At 40.2% G+C, this 13,916-nt stretch overlaps 1 protein-coding gene across 1 annotated transcript in view; it reads left to right on the forward strand.

Moving 5' to 3' along the window:
* The first annotated feature begins 5,612 nt into the window (after positions 1 to 5,612).
* BTK (Bruton tyrosine kinase) overlaps positions 5,613 to 13,916 on the forward strand; it is a 32,657-nt gene continuing 24,353 nt past the window's right edge. Inside the window, exon 1 of the mRNA XM_036305742.1 lies at positions 5,613 to 5,810. The gene's annotated coding sequence lies outside the window, so the exon portion shown is untranslated. The remainder of the gene's footprint in view (positions 5,811 to 13,916) is intronic.

Consider the following 13,916-nt stretch of genomic DNA (forward strand, 5'->3'; position numbering starts at 1 on the left):
ATTAGCATATTACCTTTTTATTAGTTTAAATATATATAGACAAAAATATTTTTATTGATTTCAGAGAGGAAGAAAGAGGGAGAGAGAGATAGAAACATCAATGATGAGAGAGAATCATGGATTGGCTGCCTCCTGCACGCCCCCTACTGGGGATCAAGCTCACAACCCAGGTATGTGACCTGACCGGGAATTTAACTATGACCTCCTAGTTCATGGGTTGACACTGAGCCACACCAGCCAGGCAGAGGAAGCTTTTATGGAGAGTGAAACTTTACTTTTCTTATCTTTCTGCCAATACCATGTTTCAAGAAAATAACTCTTTAGTTATTAGTGACGCTTAGTTAATTGTTTTTAGTGACACTTTCTTCTGTTAGGTCCCGTGAGTTGTTTCTGCCCTTTATCTGTCACTATTAAGCCTTCCAAGGAATCTTTCCAGACATGCTGGTGTTTTGCAGTCTGTGGTCGCAGGGCTGGGACACTACAGTGACTGCCTCCAGCACAGATATCCTTAACCAGTCAGTACCAACATCATTCTTTATCCAGAAGACTAAAGGCACTGCAACTTTAAACATTTCAGTCTGTTTACTGAGGCACCGGCAAGTCCCAGGGCTAACATAGAACCTTCCCTAGAGGGATTACTGGAGTTAGCTGGGTATGAAGGTGGGTCAAAGGAAGTATCAGTGGGTAGAGGAATGAACAAAATGGCAGTGCTTCTTTGGCTCAGACTCCTAGATTGCTTTACAGGACAGAGCTTTGGGGAAGAACATCATCTCATCATAGCTACTTTTTTCACTTTTGTTATATATGTGTTTATTAGATTATTTGAGTATTGACCTTTTATTAAAAGCATCAATGTGGTGTTTTGCTGTTGGAAAAAAAAAGTTCCTAACTGAGCAGGTCATGGGGAGTAGTCATGTCCCAGACATATAGCTTCCTCAGTAAAGGTCAATCTTTAATTTAAGCAAGCCCTGTCCATTGTTCTTCTGCATCTAGGATAACATACATGTGAAATATCAGAATAATTTTCTTTTCTAGATGCCTTGAAGTCACAGCCACAACTACCAGAGCACAAGACCACTAGAGCATGAACAGACTTAATTGTTATCTTGTTCCCTAAATACCATCTCTATGTGCTATAAATGTTAATTAACTATCCTGTAACCACCAAATGTAAAAGAAGTATATGTTTCTCCATTTAGCTTTTTTAAAAAATTATTTTTATTGATTTTAGAGAGAAAAGGAGAGGTAGAGAGAGATAGAAATATCAATGATGAGAGAAAATCATGATTGGCTGCCTCTTGTAGCCCCCCACTGGGGATTGAGCCCCTAGCCTGGGGATGTGCCCTGACTGGGAATTGAACTGTGACCTCTTTGTTCCTAGGTTGATGCTCATCTGGCTGGAATCTCCATTTTTCTTTTTATCCAATCCTAGAGATTTTCCCACTTTGCTTTCTCCCACCTCCTTATCAACCACCAATGGATTTCATGTACCTTCCTTAAGTTCTCTCCTTTGATTCTAAATGCATAAAAAGGAATGCAAAACTGCCATTCTCTGGAGCATTTTCTCAATCCATTGACATCTTGCTTCTGCTCATGTCCTCAAAATTGTAGCTCAAATAACTCTTATAAAACTTTCCTATGGGTTTGGACATTCTTTTGTTGATACCTGGCAGAAGGCATGTGCTAGGTTTCAAAAGAGTAAGTCCAGACCCTCCAGTGTGGCTCAGTAGTTGAGCATCAACCCATGCACCAGGAAGTCACCAGGTTTGATTCCTGGTCAGGGCACATCCCCAGGCTGGGGACTAGATCCCCAGCAGGGGGCATGCAGGAGGCAGCTGATGGATGTTGATGTTTTTCTCTCATCAATGTTTCTCTCTCTCCCTTTCTCTCTAAAAACAATAAAAGGACATATTTTTTTTAAAAAAAAAAAAATGAGTCCAGTAGAGAAAGACTTCATTGTACTTAAAATGGATTGTCTCATAAAATTCTCACAGTGATTTTAAAAGGTAGGCATTACTATTTTTCTTATCTTACAGATGATGAAATTGAGGCAATAGGCTGTTTCATCTTGTTTTTTTTAACTGAATCTTTTGGGATGACACTGGTTCTCAAGCCATGGCTGTATTTTTGTTTTTCATTTAATTTTGTATTGATTTTAGAGAGATGAAGTGAAAGGGAGAGAGAGAAACATCAATCAGCTGACTCCCACATGTCTCTTCCCCACCACCACCCCCCACCCCCCTGCCAACTGGGGATCCAACCTGCAACCCAGGCATCTGCCCTGACTGGGAATTGAACAGGTGACCTCTTGGTGTATCATGGCTGTTTTAAAAATTGCCAAATGTTATCATATTTAGTGGAGCCAGGATACAAGCACAGGTGATCTGACTCCTGAGTCTGGGTTTCCTTGCCATTCATTATACAATATGACTATTGTGGCTTTGTAATTATAACAGTTAACAATTATTGAGCATTTATTATATACCAGGCATTTTCCTAACCACCTTATATACTATTTCTTTTAAACCGAACAGTTCACACACTCTATACCATTATTATTCTTTAACAGGTGAGGAAACTGAGGCACAAGAGATATTAAATTTGCTTACCCAAGGTCACACACATGGTTATTTTGTAGAGCTGAAATTTGACTCCATGTAGTCTAATACCACAGCCTTGTGCTTAATCACAACATCACACAGGGGAAGCAGGGGCATCTGCAGGATAGAGGAGGATGAAGGGAGAGAATTGGGCAGTGATGCAGGAGGAAGTGCCAGTGTATTAGGGGCTGAGGAACTATGAGAGCCTATGGTTTCCTGCTTACATAACCCTCCAGGAATATCCATGGATCCTGAGCTGACTCTCTGATCATTTCATCCCCTTTTTGTTGGATGGTCTTTGGAAATAATATAATAAAACTTATTTAAAGTTTTTTCTGCCAAAGAGCCAGCCTGTAGTCTAACATTTTCTTCTCTCAGGCTCTTCTTAGGCAGTCTCTGTACTTTGAGGAGTTTCTAGATGTTTTCAATATTAATAACATGGAAATATGAAGACAGTGAACATGGCTTCCCTTAGTTCTTTTTATCACACCTTGCGTGACATAGCTTTTGGGTTTTATTCCCTTCACCTATCCTGGTCTGTTTTGGACATGCTCCTGTTCATTAATTTTTCCTAAGATGAGGCACTCAAAACTGATCATAGGACTCTAGATATGGCCTGGCTTTGCAGAGTAGGTGGCCTGTTCATGTTCCTCTGTCTTACTTCTTTAAGGAAGCCTGATATCACCTTTTAATTTCTGGCAGCCATATTACTGGCATGGCATTTCTCTCAATTACTAGCAGCAAAAACCTCTGAACCATTTTCACAAGTGCTACTGCTGCCACACTTTCACTTGAGTGATTTGAAGTTCAATGTTGGTGCCCAATTATGGGACATGACCCTTAGCCCTGGTAAAATACATTTTGGTGAATTTGGCTTATCATACCAGGTAATCAATATCTTTTGGGAAACTCTGCTCTGGTTTTCTCATCCCATCTAGCTCACAACAACCTCACATCATTCACTGATTAGCTAGGCTACTTTCTATAGAATCCTCAAAAGTCATTAATAAAAATGTTGAACATGCCCGGCTGGTGTGGGTCGTTGGTTGAGCATTGACTTGTGAACCAGGAGGTCATGGTTTGATTCCCAGTCAGGGCACATACTGGGGTTGCGGGCTCGATAGCTAGTGTGGGATGTGCAGGAGGCAGCCAATCAATGATTCTTTCTCATCATTGATGTTTCTATCATTCCCCCCCTCTCCCTTCCTCTCTGAAATAAATAAAAATATATATTTAAAGAAATAAAGAAATAAAAATAAAAATGTTGAACATGATAGCACCAAGCACAGAACCTTATATTACATTTAGAATCTTTTGAGGTGAAGGTAGGCCACTTATTTGCACTGTTTGGGTGCAGTCCTTCTGTCTATCTAATTTAGTTAATCCCTATCTAGTCAAGTGTGTTAGAGGAATGCTTGTGGGCAGAAGGTAAAGAAGCACCTAGGTTGCCCTAGCCAGTTTGGCTCAGTGGATAGAGCATCAGCCTGCAAACCAAAAGGTCCCAGGTTCGATTCCAAGCAAGGGCATGTATCTTGGTTGCAGGCTCCTCCCAGGCCTGGGCCCTGGTTGGAGCGCCTGCAGGAGGCAACACAATCAATGTGTTTCTCTCATGTTGCTGTTTCTCTCTGTCTTTCCCTCTCTTTTCCACTCTCTCTAAAGAAGAAGAAGAAGAAGAAGAAGAAGGAGGAGGAGGAGGAGGAGGAGGAGGAGGAGGAGGAGGAGGAGGAGAAGAAGAAGAAGAAAGAAAGGTTTTACTTTACCTATTCCCTTGTCCTGCTCTCCCTTGTCCAGACCCTCCATTGTATGCCTATAAATCCCAAGTCTTCACCCCAAGATGCACCTTGAGAAGGGACAGGGCATATGAGAACAAATAGAATCTGGCTGAAGAAAAGGGGAGGAAAGGCAAATGTCTGTGATCAACTCTCAGGCAGGTGACTGGAGCAGCTGTTTGAGGGTGACTAGTTCAAAGGATATAAATTGTCAATAAAATAGGAAGATCATACAACACTGTCGCCTGTCTATCTTACGCAGGTGTGAGGATTAACCACTGTACTATCCTACAAATGCTTTTTAAAAAGAAGTCCTATTGGTTTAAAAATTCTGACAGACTTCTAGTGTGATCTGTGATCTGTTTTTACATTAGGATACCACACCTGGGTAAGTACATATGGCAGTGCCTGATGTGTCAAGGTGGGCAATCAGTTCAGTCACCAGGGGATCTGCTGCCATCCCAGTCTGCAGCCATTACTAATTAAATTTCCTAGGATAATCCTCTGGAAGAAGACTGCTGCTGGAACATAAGATAGGAGGTGGTTGAAGGTACCTTCAGGTTTAAGTAACACACCTAAAACACCTAATCCAATTTATCACTTAATAGAATTAATGATACAGGTGTAAACTAGGAGTTAATCCCTGAGGCGGATTCATTAAGGGAGAAAAATCAACATCCACATTAAATGGGGAAGGTCACAAGGCTTTGTGTGGGCTTACATTTGGACATTTTTATCTGTAGAAAAAAATGCTTTCTTAGAAAATGACTCAGCAGGAGGAAGTCTTGTCTCTCATTCTGTCAAGCTTTGTACTTGGGGTCCCTTTGTGAGGACTTTCCATCCTTCATTGTCAGGTTTAACTGTGTGACCCAAGTCTCCTCTACCTTGGAGGACATGAAACTCTAAAGGCACTCTTCCCCTTTTTCCCCTTTGGTCCCTTTGTTTTGTCTTTGTGGGTCCACATTTCTCCTCTTTCCTGTAAGTCTCCACTCCCTCTGCTGACCATCCTCACAGTCCTTTAGTTATGTTGTCCCTTTACCTTGAGGAGACAGGCCTGATGACCTGTCTGCTCAAGTGAGCCCCTCTAGAGTCTCAGTGGCTCCAGTAATGTCTTTCAGAGGGGACTGAAGATAGAAGTGTCAGAGGTCCCAAGCAAATGAAGGGCGGAAACAGCTGAGGGGGGGGTGTAGAATAGGGACAGCAGCAGGGAGCCAGATACCATGCTGTTGAGAAGAAGAAAAAAAAGGCACTGGTTTAAGTCAGGAAACAAAAAAAGGGAACTGAGTGGCTGTGAAAGGGTGGGGTTTGCTCAGACTGTCCTTCCTCTCTCGACTGTAAGAATATGTCTCCAGGACCAGTGTCTTCTGAGATCGAGTCCCACCTTCAAAGTCCTGGCATCTCAATGCATCTGGGAAGCTACCTGCATTAAGTCAGGACTGAGGTGGGTCTGGGGTATGGCAGGGGCTGGGTAGCAGCAGCAAGTGCCTTTTGGGGGGACCCCTGGAGGCCAGAGAGAAAGCATGGCTGGTGCTGATATAGTAGGCTGGCGGAGGAGGCTGACTGAGGGTGAGAATATCATCAGCATAAGGCCCTGGCAGTCCCTTCCGATGATCAGAACAAGCTGTAAGGGTCTTTTCTGAGGAAGGTTGTGGGGGAACAGTAAGAGAAAAAAGTGACATGAGGTGATCATCTGAACAGGTAGCAAATGTTATAAAGGGACACCTATGGAAAACTTGGCTGTAAAGTAGTATCGTCAGTGGCAGTAGGATAAAAATAAGTCCTTTGTTCAAATATTGCTTGAAGATCCAAAACATGTACTTGTGTCACTGAGACCCATAGAAGAAAAACATTTAAGATATAGATTATCTGACAAAACAGTAAAAGCTCACATGCCACAATAGGCCGTTGACCTTTCTAAGCTGGGAAAAGCACCAGCTAAACCAAGGTTTGGTAGGCTACCTGCCTCAAGCTGTGTCGGGCCAATGTTACCAGGATCAGAGCTGGCTTGTTGGAAGGATTGTGTGCACCAACCTCGTGGTAATAGTGGGTAAGAGATTGGGCCCGAAGAAAGCAGCCTCAGCCTCAGCTCAGGCTGTGTGGCCAACCCCTGAGGTTTTTCCTATTACCATTGCCTGCCATGTGCACGGCTTTCGTCTTGTCTTCATCATTTCTTCTCTACTTTCTGCTTCCCTCCTCCTCTTCATCCCCCTTTTCCCCTCCACCTCCTTTCTCTTACCGGTAGCCCCTCTTCTTTATCCCCTCCTTTATTTTGTCCATTACCACTTCCCCTGGAACAGAGTCGGTGCTTAATAAGTAATTGTTGAATTGCTTTTCCTGCCCCTTTCCTGCCCCGTGCTCTTTTACTTGTTCCCTTTCCCCTTACTTTTTTTTTCTTTTCCACCTTACTTTCCTAATACTTTCCCCATAGGATTGTTGAGATCAATATGCATGTTAAAACACGTAAAGCAATTAAAACAGGGTCTGGCAATAGTAAGTGCTAATTTCTCAGTGTTTGCTGTTATTTTTATTCTGCCTAAAACTTGCCAGTGTCCCCAGAGGGCATGACTAGAGCAAATGGTGTGGTATTTGGAACAAAAGGGATTGCTGATTCTGACCAAGACATCTTTGGATGTGCTGCTGGACCTCCAAAAGGAATCCCAGTCCAGTTTCCAGGTCACCCAGCTCTCCAAGCTCCAAATCAAATGCTTTGTATTCCCAGAAGCAGGGCAGCAGTAAAGCTCAGAGGCAGGGGTCTACCAGCTCAGGGGCTGTCCTCTGTGCTGTTAGTTGTGTGCTAGTTCTGCTCCTTCCCGCATTTTGCATGCCAAGCCTCTGAACCAAGGGTGCTAGAGCCTTTTTTGGAGTCTCAGTTATTTGATAAAACAATGTCACCCTCCACATAAGCCACAAAATGCAAATACTCATGGAACCTAAAGCATTCTACGGAAACAGTATCCCTTAAGGCTAGCCCTATCTGCTCTATTCTGACCCCTTTTATATTCAGGCTATTTAAACTATTTGCTTATGTTAAAGCCCAAATTCCTGTTGCTTATGTCTAGTGATATGTTTGTTTAGAATCCTTTGTAAACTCCTTTTGGTGAGAACTAGTACAACTTTCCGTTCACTTCTAGGGTCTTGGAGCAATTTTAAATGATTTACTATTTCCATTAGAGCAAATTTCCTACAGAGTTTCCTTTCAGTGGACTAGATCTATATCAGGAAGTGAGTTAGGTATAAGGACAAGATATGGCTTTTGAAAACCAGTTTGGGTGTTTTCCACAGAGTCCATAGATATCTGCTGCTTTTCACTCAAAGATGCTAAGATCTGATTTCTAACTCCTGGGAATAAGGGAGAGCTAGAATTTTCAGTGAGGCAGTGCTCAACAAGAAGCTATAGACCGACCTTGAACTAATTCATTCCAAAGCTGCTTGGTTATGCAAATGAAGCCATCAGAGGAGGGAGAGAGAGAACTCCTCTGAGGACCCTGAAACAAATGGGCCACGTGTGACTTTCAGTTTCTATGGAGGTTCATGTGCACTAACTGAGGGTGTTCAGAGAGCATTGGAAACACAAGCCTTAATTTTAGGCTTTCTTTCTTACTCTCTGAGAGCCATCAGTAGATGTCCATAGGGTTAATATTGGTCATCAGGACCTCAAGAAGTTGCTCATCTTATTGACCTGCCTCCCTGGAAAGGAAATAAGCTATAGTCTATTAGCTCATCCCTAGAAGAAGAAAATTCTAGGGAATCAAGATAAGTTAAATTTTAGACAACTTGTAGGTTGGAATATAGTGGAGTTCAAGATCATTGTCTCAATGAGAAAGCAGATTAGCCTGCAATAAAAACAGAATAAAAATGATTAGAAATGGAGTAGAAAAGAGGTAAAAGTAGGGAGAAAGCAGTCTCTCAAAACTGCTAATGGGAATGGAAATTGGTACAATGTTTCTGGGAACAATTTTGTCAATATATTGCAAAATGCAAAATGCACATACTTTTGACTTGTTCAATTATTCTTATTTAGAGATCCTACTATCATGGGAAAATAATCAGGAGTAATGTTACACAAGAACTTTAGAATTTTTGTATTAGATGGATGGACAGGTAATGTGCAATATGATCTCAAATATGATAAAAATGCACAGAAAAAAAAGAAAAGTAATATGGCCACATAATAATGCTTCTGGATAATGAGCTTATAGTTGATGTTTTCTTCTTAATATTCCTGTAATTGAAACATTTTCTATAATGAACATATGCTATTTTGATATCAAATAAAAATAAAAATGTTTAAACCAGGGAAAACAAAAACTGACAAAAAAGCCAAAGGAGAACACAAGTCCAGAGTGAAAGATGGACACTCCAGCAGTCACCTTCAATGTGATGCTGACTGTAAATTTGCACATTAGCTCTCCTTTCCTCATCATTTGGCCAGAATTTACTGTCTCTGGGGCAGGGCAGAAGACATGATGTATTCCAGAGACTCAGAAGTTTCCAAAACCATAGAAGAAAATGTAAAATGTGAATGTGAAATGCTGAAGAAGAACCATACCCCTGAAACATCTTGGAAATGACTACAGCAGATGACAATTTTCCTGGTTAGCACGCAGCCAAAAAACTCATTCTGCCTGGAAGTCCTCACCATAAATTTGGTTTCCTGTAGTCTGACCCTGAAGCTTTTCATAAAATAATTATGTTTCACTAGGGCAGCGATGGCGAACCTTTTGAGCTCGGTGTGTCAGCATTTTGAAAAACCCTAACTTAACTCTGGTGCCGTGTCACATACATATAGAAATTTTTTGATATTTGCAACCATAGTAAAACAAAGATTTATATTTTTGATATTTATTTTATATATTTAAATGCCATTTAACAAAGAAAAATCAACCAAAAAAATGAGTTCGCGTGTCACCTATGACACGCATGTCATAGGTTCGCCATCACTGCACTAGGGTCTGAATAGAGCTTTTGAGAACCTAACAAAAGTTTTTAAGTTTCTTTGTTGCTATGGTTATGATATTTTAAAGAAGACTTCTCTTCTCATTCTCAGGCCAGGACATTCTTAATCAAAATCTCAACCAGAACCTGAGAGATGCTTTTTGGGACTGAGAAGAGATCTTTCATAAGCTAAATTTAGCCCATTGATTATACTCTAATTAGAGACAATTGACAGATAATTCTTTCAGATTTCATAGTAAAGCATCAGTAAGATAGGAATGAAGGGGGAAAAAGGAATAACACAGATAAGCTGGACTTGGGTTTACTACTTCGTCTGAATAAGTGAGAATTCATTTTGAGAATGGAAAACTATCTCACATGTACAAGAATGTTTGTGGCAGCTTTGCTTATAATTGAAAACTAATAACTTCTATATCCACTAATAGGAGAATGGAAAAATGAAGTATGACATAGTCATCATATCATATAGAATATTTTCCACATATAGAAGTGAATTAAAATGGTGAAAAAGGTGAAAGGATTAGGAGAAAAAATATATATGACACATAGACACAGACAACAGTATGGTGATAGCCAAAGGGAAAGAGGGGCAGGGAAAGGTAGAAGAAGGCAAAGTGGGGATAAATGGGGATGGAAACAGACTTGACTTTGGGGGTTGAGCACACGATGCAGTGTGCAGATTATACATTATTGAGTTGTAGACTTGAAACCTATATGATTTTATTAACCACTGTCACCCCAATAAATTCAATAAAATATAAAAGTAAAAATGTGTGAACTAGAGCTACCAAGACAAATAAATCTTTAAAAATTACATTGAGAAAGAAAGCAAGTTGTTGAAGAATATGTACCACTTACATAAAAATGTAGAACATGCAAACCAATGCTAAATATCTTTTATGAATACTTACATATATAGTAATAATATAAAAACATGCCCACGAATGACAAACACCGAAGCCAAAATACTGCTAACCTCTAAGGAAGAAGGGATGGATTGTGAAAGACACAAGAAGGTTTTTACTCTATGGATGGTATCACATTCTTTTTTAAAAATATTTTTTTATTGATTTCAGAGAGGAAGGGAGAGGAAGAGAGAGATAGAAACATCAATGATGAGAGAGAATCATTGATTGGCCATCTCCTGCATGCCCCTTACTGGGGATCAAGCCCGCAATCTGGGCATGTGCCCTTGACCAGAATAGAACCTGGGACCCTTCAGTCTTCAGGTCGACTCTCTATCCACTGAGTCAAACCAGCTATGGTGCATTTCTTTCTTTCTTTCTTTTTTAATGAATTCATTGGGGTGACATTGGTTAATAAAACCATGCAGATTTCAAGTGTAAACCTCAATAAAACATTATCTGCACATGCCTACATGTGCCCATCGCACCAAGCAAAGTCTTTTCCTGTGCCCATTATCCCCCCTCTCCCACTTTGTCCACCTCTGGAAGCAATTATGGCAGAAAGTTAGGACTCTGTAGAGCTAAGTAGTGAGTACATGAGTATAATGTTACTCATTGCACTTTTGTCTATTTGCAATATTTCATATTATACAAAAAGTTCATTCAATCAAAATTTTACATCCATAATAAGCAATAACAACCCAAGAGACAAAAAAGTGAGCATTCCACCTAACCACTGAGCTTTTATCCCATCAACAATGAAAAGGAAACAGTGAGTGACTCTAGGAATCTGCCAGTTAGGATCTCCTTGTGGAAGATTTAAAGGAAAATGTAAGAAAACCTGGCAGGACTTCATGTGGGAAAGAATTTTCATGTGGGAAAAGGTACTATGGACAGTTAACAAGGAAAATAATTTTTTCCAGCCTGGAAGAATATTGTAGAGGAAATTGCTCGACAATCCTTGTACCCCTGTATTTACCACCATTTCCTCTTATGTGGAATGTTCCTGGAAGACAAATAGGAGTCTGTCCCAACTACTGTTTGATAATAGCCATGGGAAATGACAGCATGCTGAGGTAGATGGCATCACACCTCACTGAAAGAAAAAAAAATCCCTTTGGGAGACAATGAAGTATTACAGAAACAGTAAGGGTTGTGGAGTCCAGATGGATGAGGTTGAGCAATCACATAATCTCCCTGAGCCTCATTTCCTTCATCTGTTTTTTTTTTTGTGATAAATAAAATAATGCATGTAAAATGCCTGACAGGTAGACTGCATTGATACAAGAGTTCTCTTCCATTTCCCTAGGGAAAAAAAAGAATAGCCAGAATCTTGCTGGAAAACTAAATAATGCTTTAAAGGAGAAATAAAGAGAACACACTGCTTCTTGGATATTCTGGCTAAGTAGTTATTTGAACTATGAATGACTGGCTATTTCTAATTAGCATCTTCTGCATTCTTCCAAATCATAGGCAGGCTATGAAGTTTCCTGAATTTTGCTCTGGTGTTGTCCCTAATAGTGTTTTATATTAACTTGAGTAAAGATAGGAGCCAAGGGTGGTTTAGATTACTGATTCTGCAAGTGCTATATATATTAATTTTTTGACATAGTCCAGTCTGTAAGATGGATGAACTATTTCTTATTAAACTAAAAATCTTTGCTTTTGAGTTTAATAACGAGAACATTATAATGTTGTAATTCTGTATTTTAAACAAAGAGTTTTGTATCTATTACTTTTCCTCCTCTTTCTTTATATGAAGTGTGTGTGTGTGTGTGTGTGCGTGTGTGTGTGTGTGTGTGTGTGTGATTCATGTCACTTCCATTTCCACCCTCTGAGTGAAGTGTATGGTCAGTTCTCATGGTGCATGTTTGTCGTCAAATCAACTCTGTAGGCTTCTGAAATTGTTAGGAAAAATAATTAGTACCAGCTATAATGCATACCTAAAGAAACTGCAAGTGCTCTCTAACACACAGTGTTCATTACATAGCAACCTTCAGAAAGACATAAAGATAGAAACCTCTCCTTTCACATTATTGCTGGATGGACCAGTGGTGACTAAGAAAAAACTGCCACATTTTCAGGCTGCATTTCCAGACTGGATCACAAGGAGATAGGAGAAGAGCAGTCAAAGAAGGGATGACCAGGCCATGGAAATCCCAGGAATCCTCTAGCTCAATGATCTAGACTAGGGTAGAGTCCATTTCACCGCTTGCTCACAGGGGTTTTGACTAGTGAGAGGCTTACTTACTTCCTCATACTTAGACCAACACTAAACCCTACCCCAACAGACACTTGAAAGAGAGGAAGGCTCCCTCTTGTACAAACTGGATTTGTTCTAAAAATGAAAAAGAGCAGAGACAGCTCCCAGAAGGACCTGTCTTATAGGAAATAGGAACAGAGACCAAGACTGAAGCAGATGTTGGGTCTGAGCAGGGAGTATATCTATCAAGAGTTTGCAACAAAACCAAAGACAAAATGCTGGATGTGCTTTACTCAGCTTTAAAAAAATAGCCAGACATGGTTTGTTGGGAAGCTTCAAATCCAATTTTCTGGTTATGCTACTCAGTTTCTTTAGGATTTTATTTTGTTTCATGTAATTTGAGTCTTTGATTGTGAAGAGGTACTTAATTAGAATTCATCATGGGAACAAATGCGATATTATTACAGGAATCTCCATGAGTTGGCAGTTCCCGAGAAAAGAGTATTATTAGTTGGTTACACAGAAGTATAAATGAATAACTTTAATATCAAAAGAGATCTCTTTGGGATTTTAGCTGAATCTGAACGTAAGAAAGGACTCTCATTGGTTGTAAACACTTAAGAGTTTGTCATTCCCATTTAAACCAAGGAGTTAGGGAAGAGAGCTGTGTGGAAAGGTGTGGGGAAAGGTTTGCTCCTTTGCCCAATTTTTTCTTGAAAGATTATTTACAAACCATGAACTAATCCACCCCCAGAAGACAATGGCATCCACATAGAAGATCATTCTGAACATCCCTGCTGTTCCTTTAACCTATTTTTGTCCCTCCAGTATGATAATAGACACTTCTATATCACAGAAAAGAATAATATAACAGTGTGGATAGACTCAGGCTTCAATAAAAACTACTCCCTTGCTTTCCTGGTGTGAGCAATAATCTGTGCTTCACAAGCAGTAAAAAACCTGCTAACTTTATTTTGCAACCAAGGTACATGCCCTTGACCGGAATCGAACCTGGGACCCTTGAGTCCGCAGGTCGACGCTCTATCCACCAAGCCAAACTGGTTAGGGCATGAGTTACTTTTTATAAATGATCAGAGATGGCATCCATAAGAGTAATACGACTGCATCATTTTTGCATGATGCTGTTTAAGAACTAATCTAAGTAAAAAGGTGGGGAAAAGCCAAAAAACAAAAACAACTCCCTCCCCCAAAATTGTGGGGTTTTTTTTAAATTTTAGAACAAAGCTTCCATGATTTGTAGCTCTATCAGTGGGTGATGAGCAAAATCAGTTGGGTGGCAGTTAGTATTCATCCATAATTGCAGGTGCACCCTCCATATCCTTATTAGACCTCTTGTACAGACCCCAGTGGGACAATGTTTGAAAAATTACACTCACCATCTAGGAAACTGGGAACTGAAAGTCCAATATCTGCTTCAGTGGAGTTCTGGCACCTGCATTATCTCTGTTGTGGATATCAGAGT

The sequence above is a fragment of the Myotis myotis genome, unplaced genomic scaffold, assembly GCF_014108235.1.
Source record: "Myotis myotis isolate mMyoMyo1 unplaced genomic scaffold, mMyoMyo1.p scaffold_m19_p_4, whole genome shotgun sequence".
NCBI lineage: Eukaryota > Metazoa > Chordata > Mammalia > Chiroptera > Vespertilionidae > Myotis > Myotis myotis.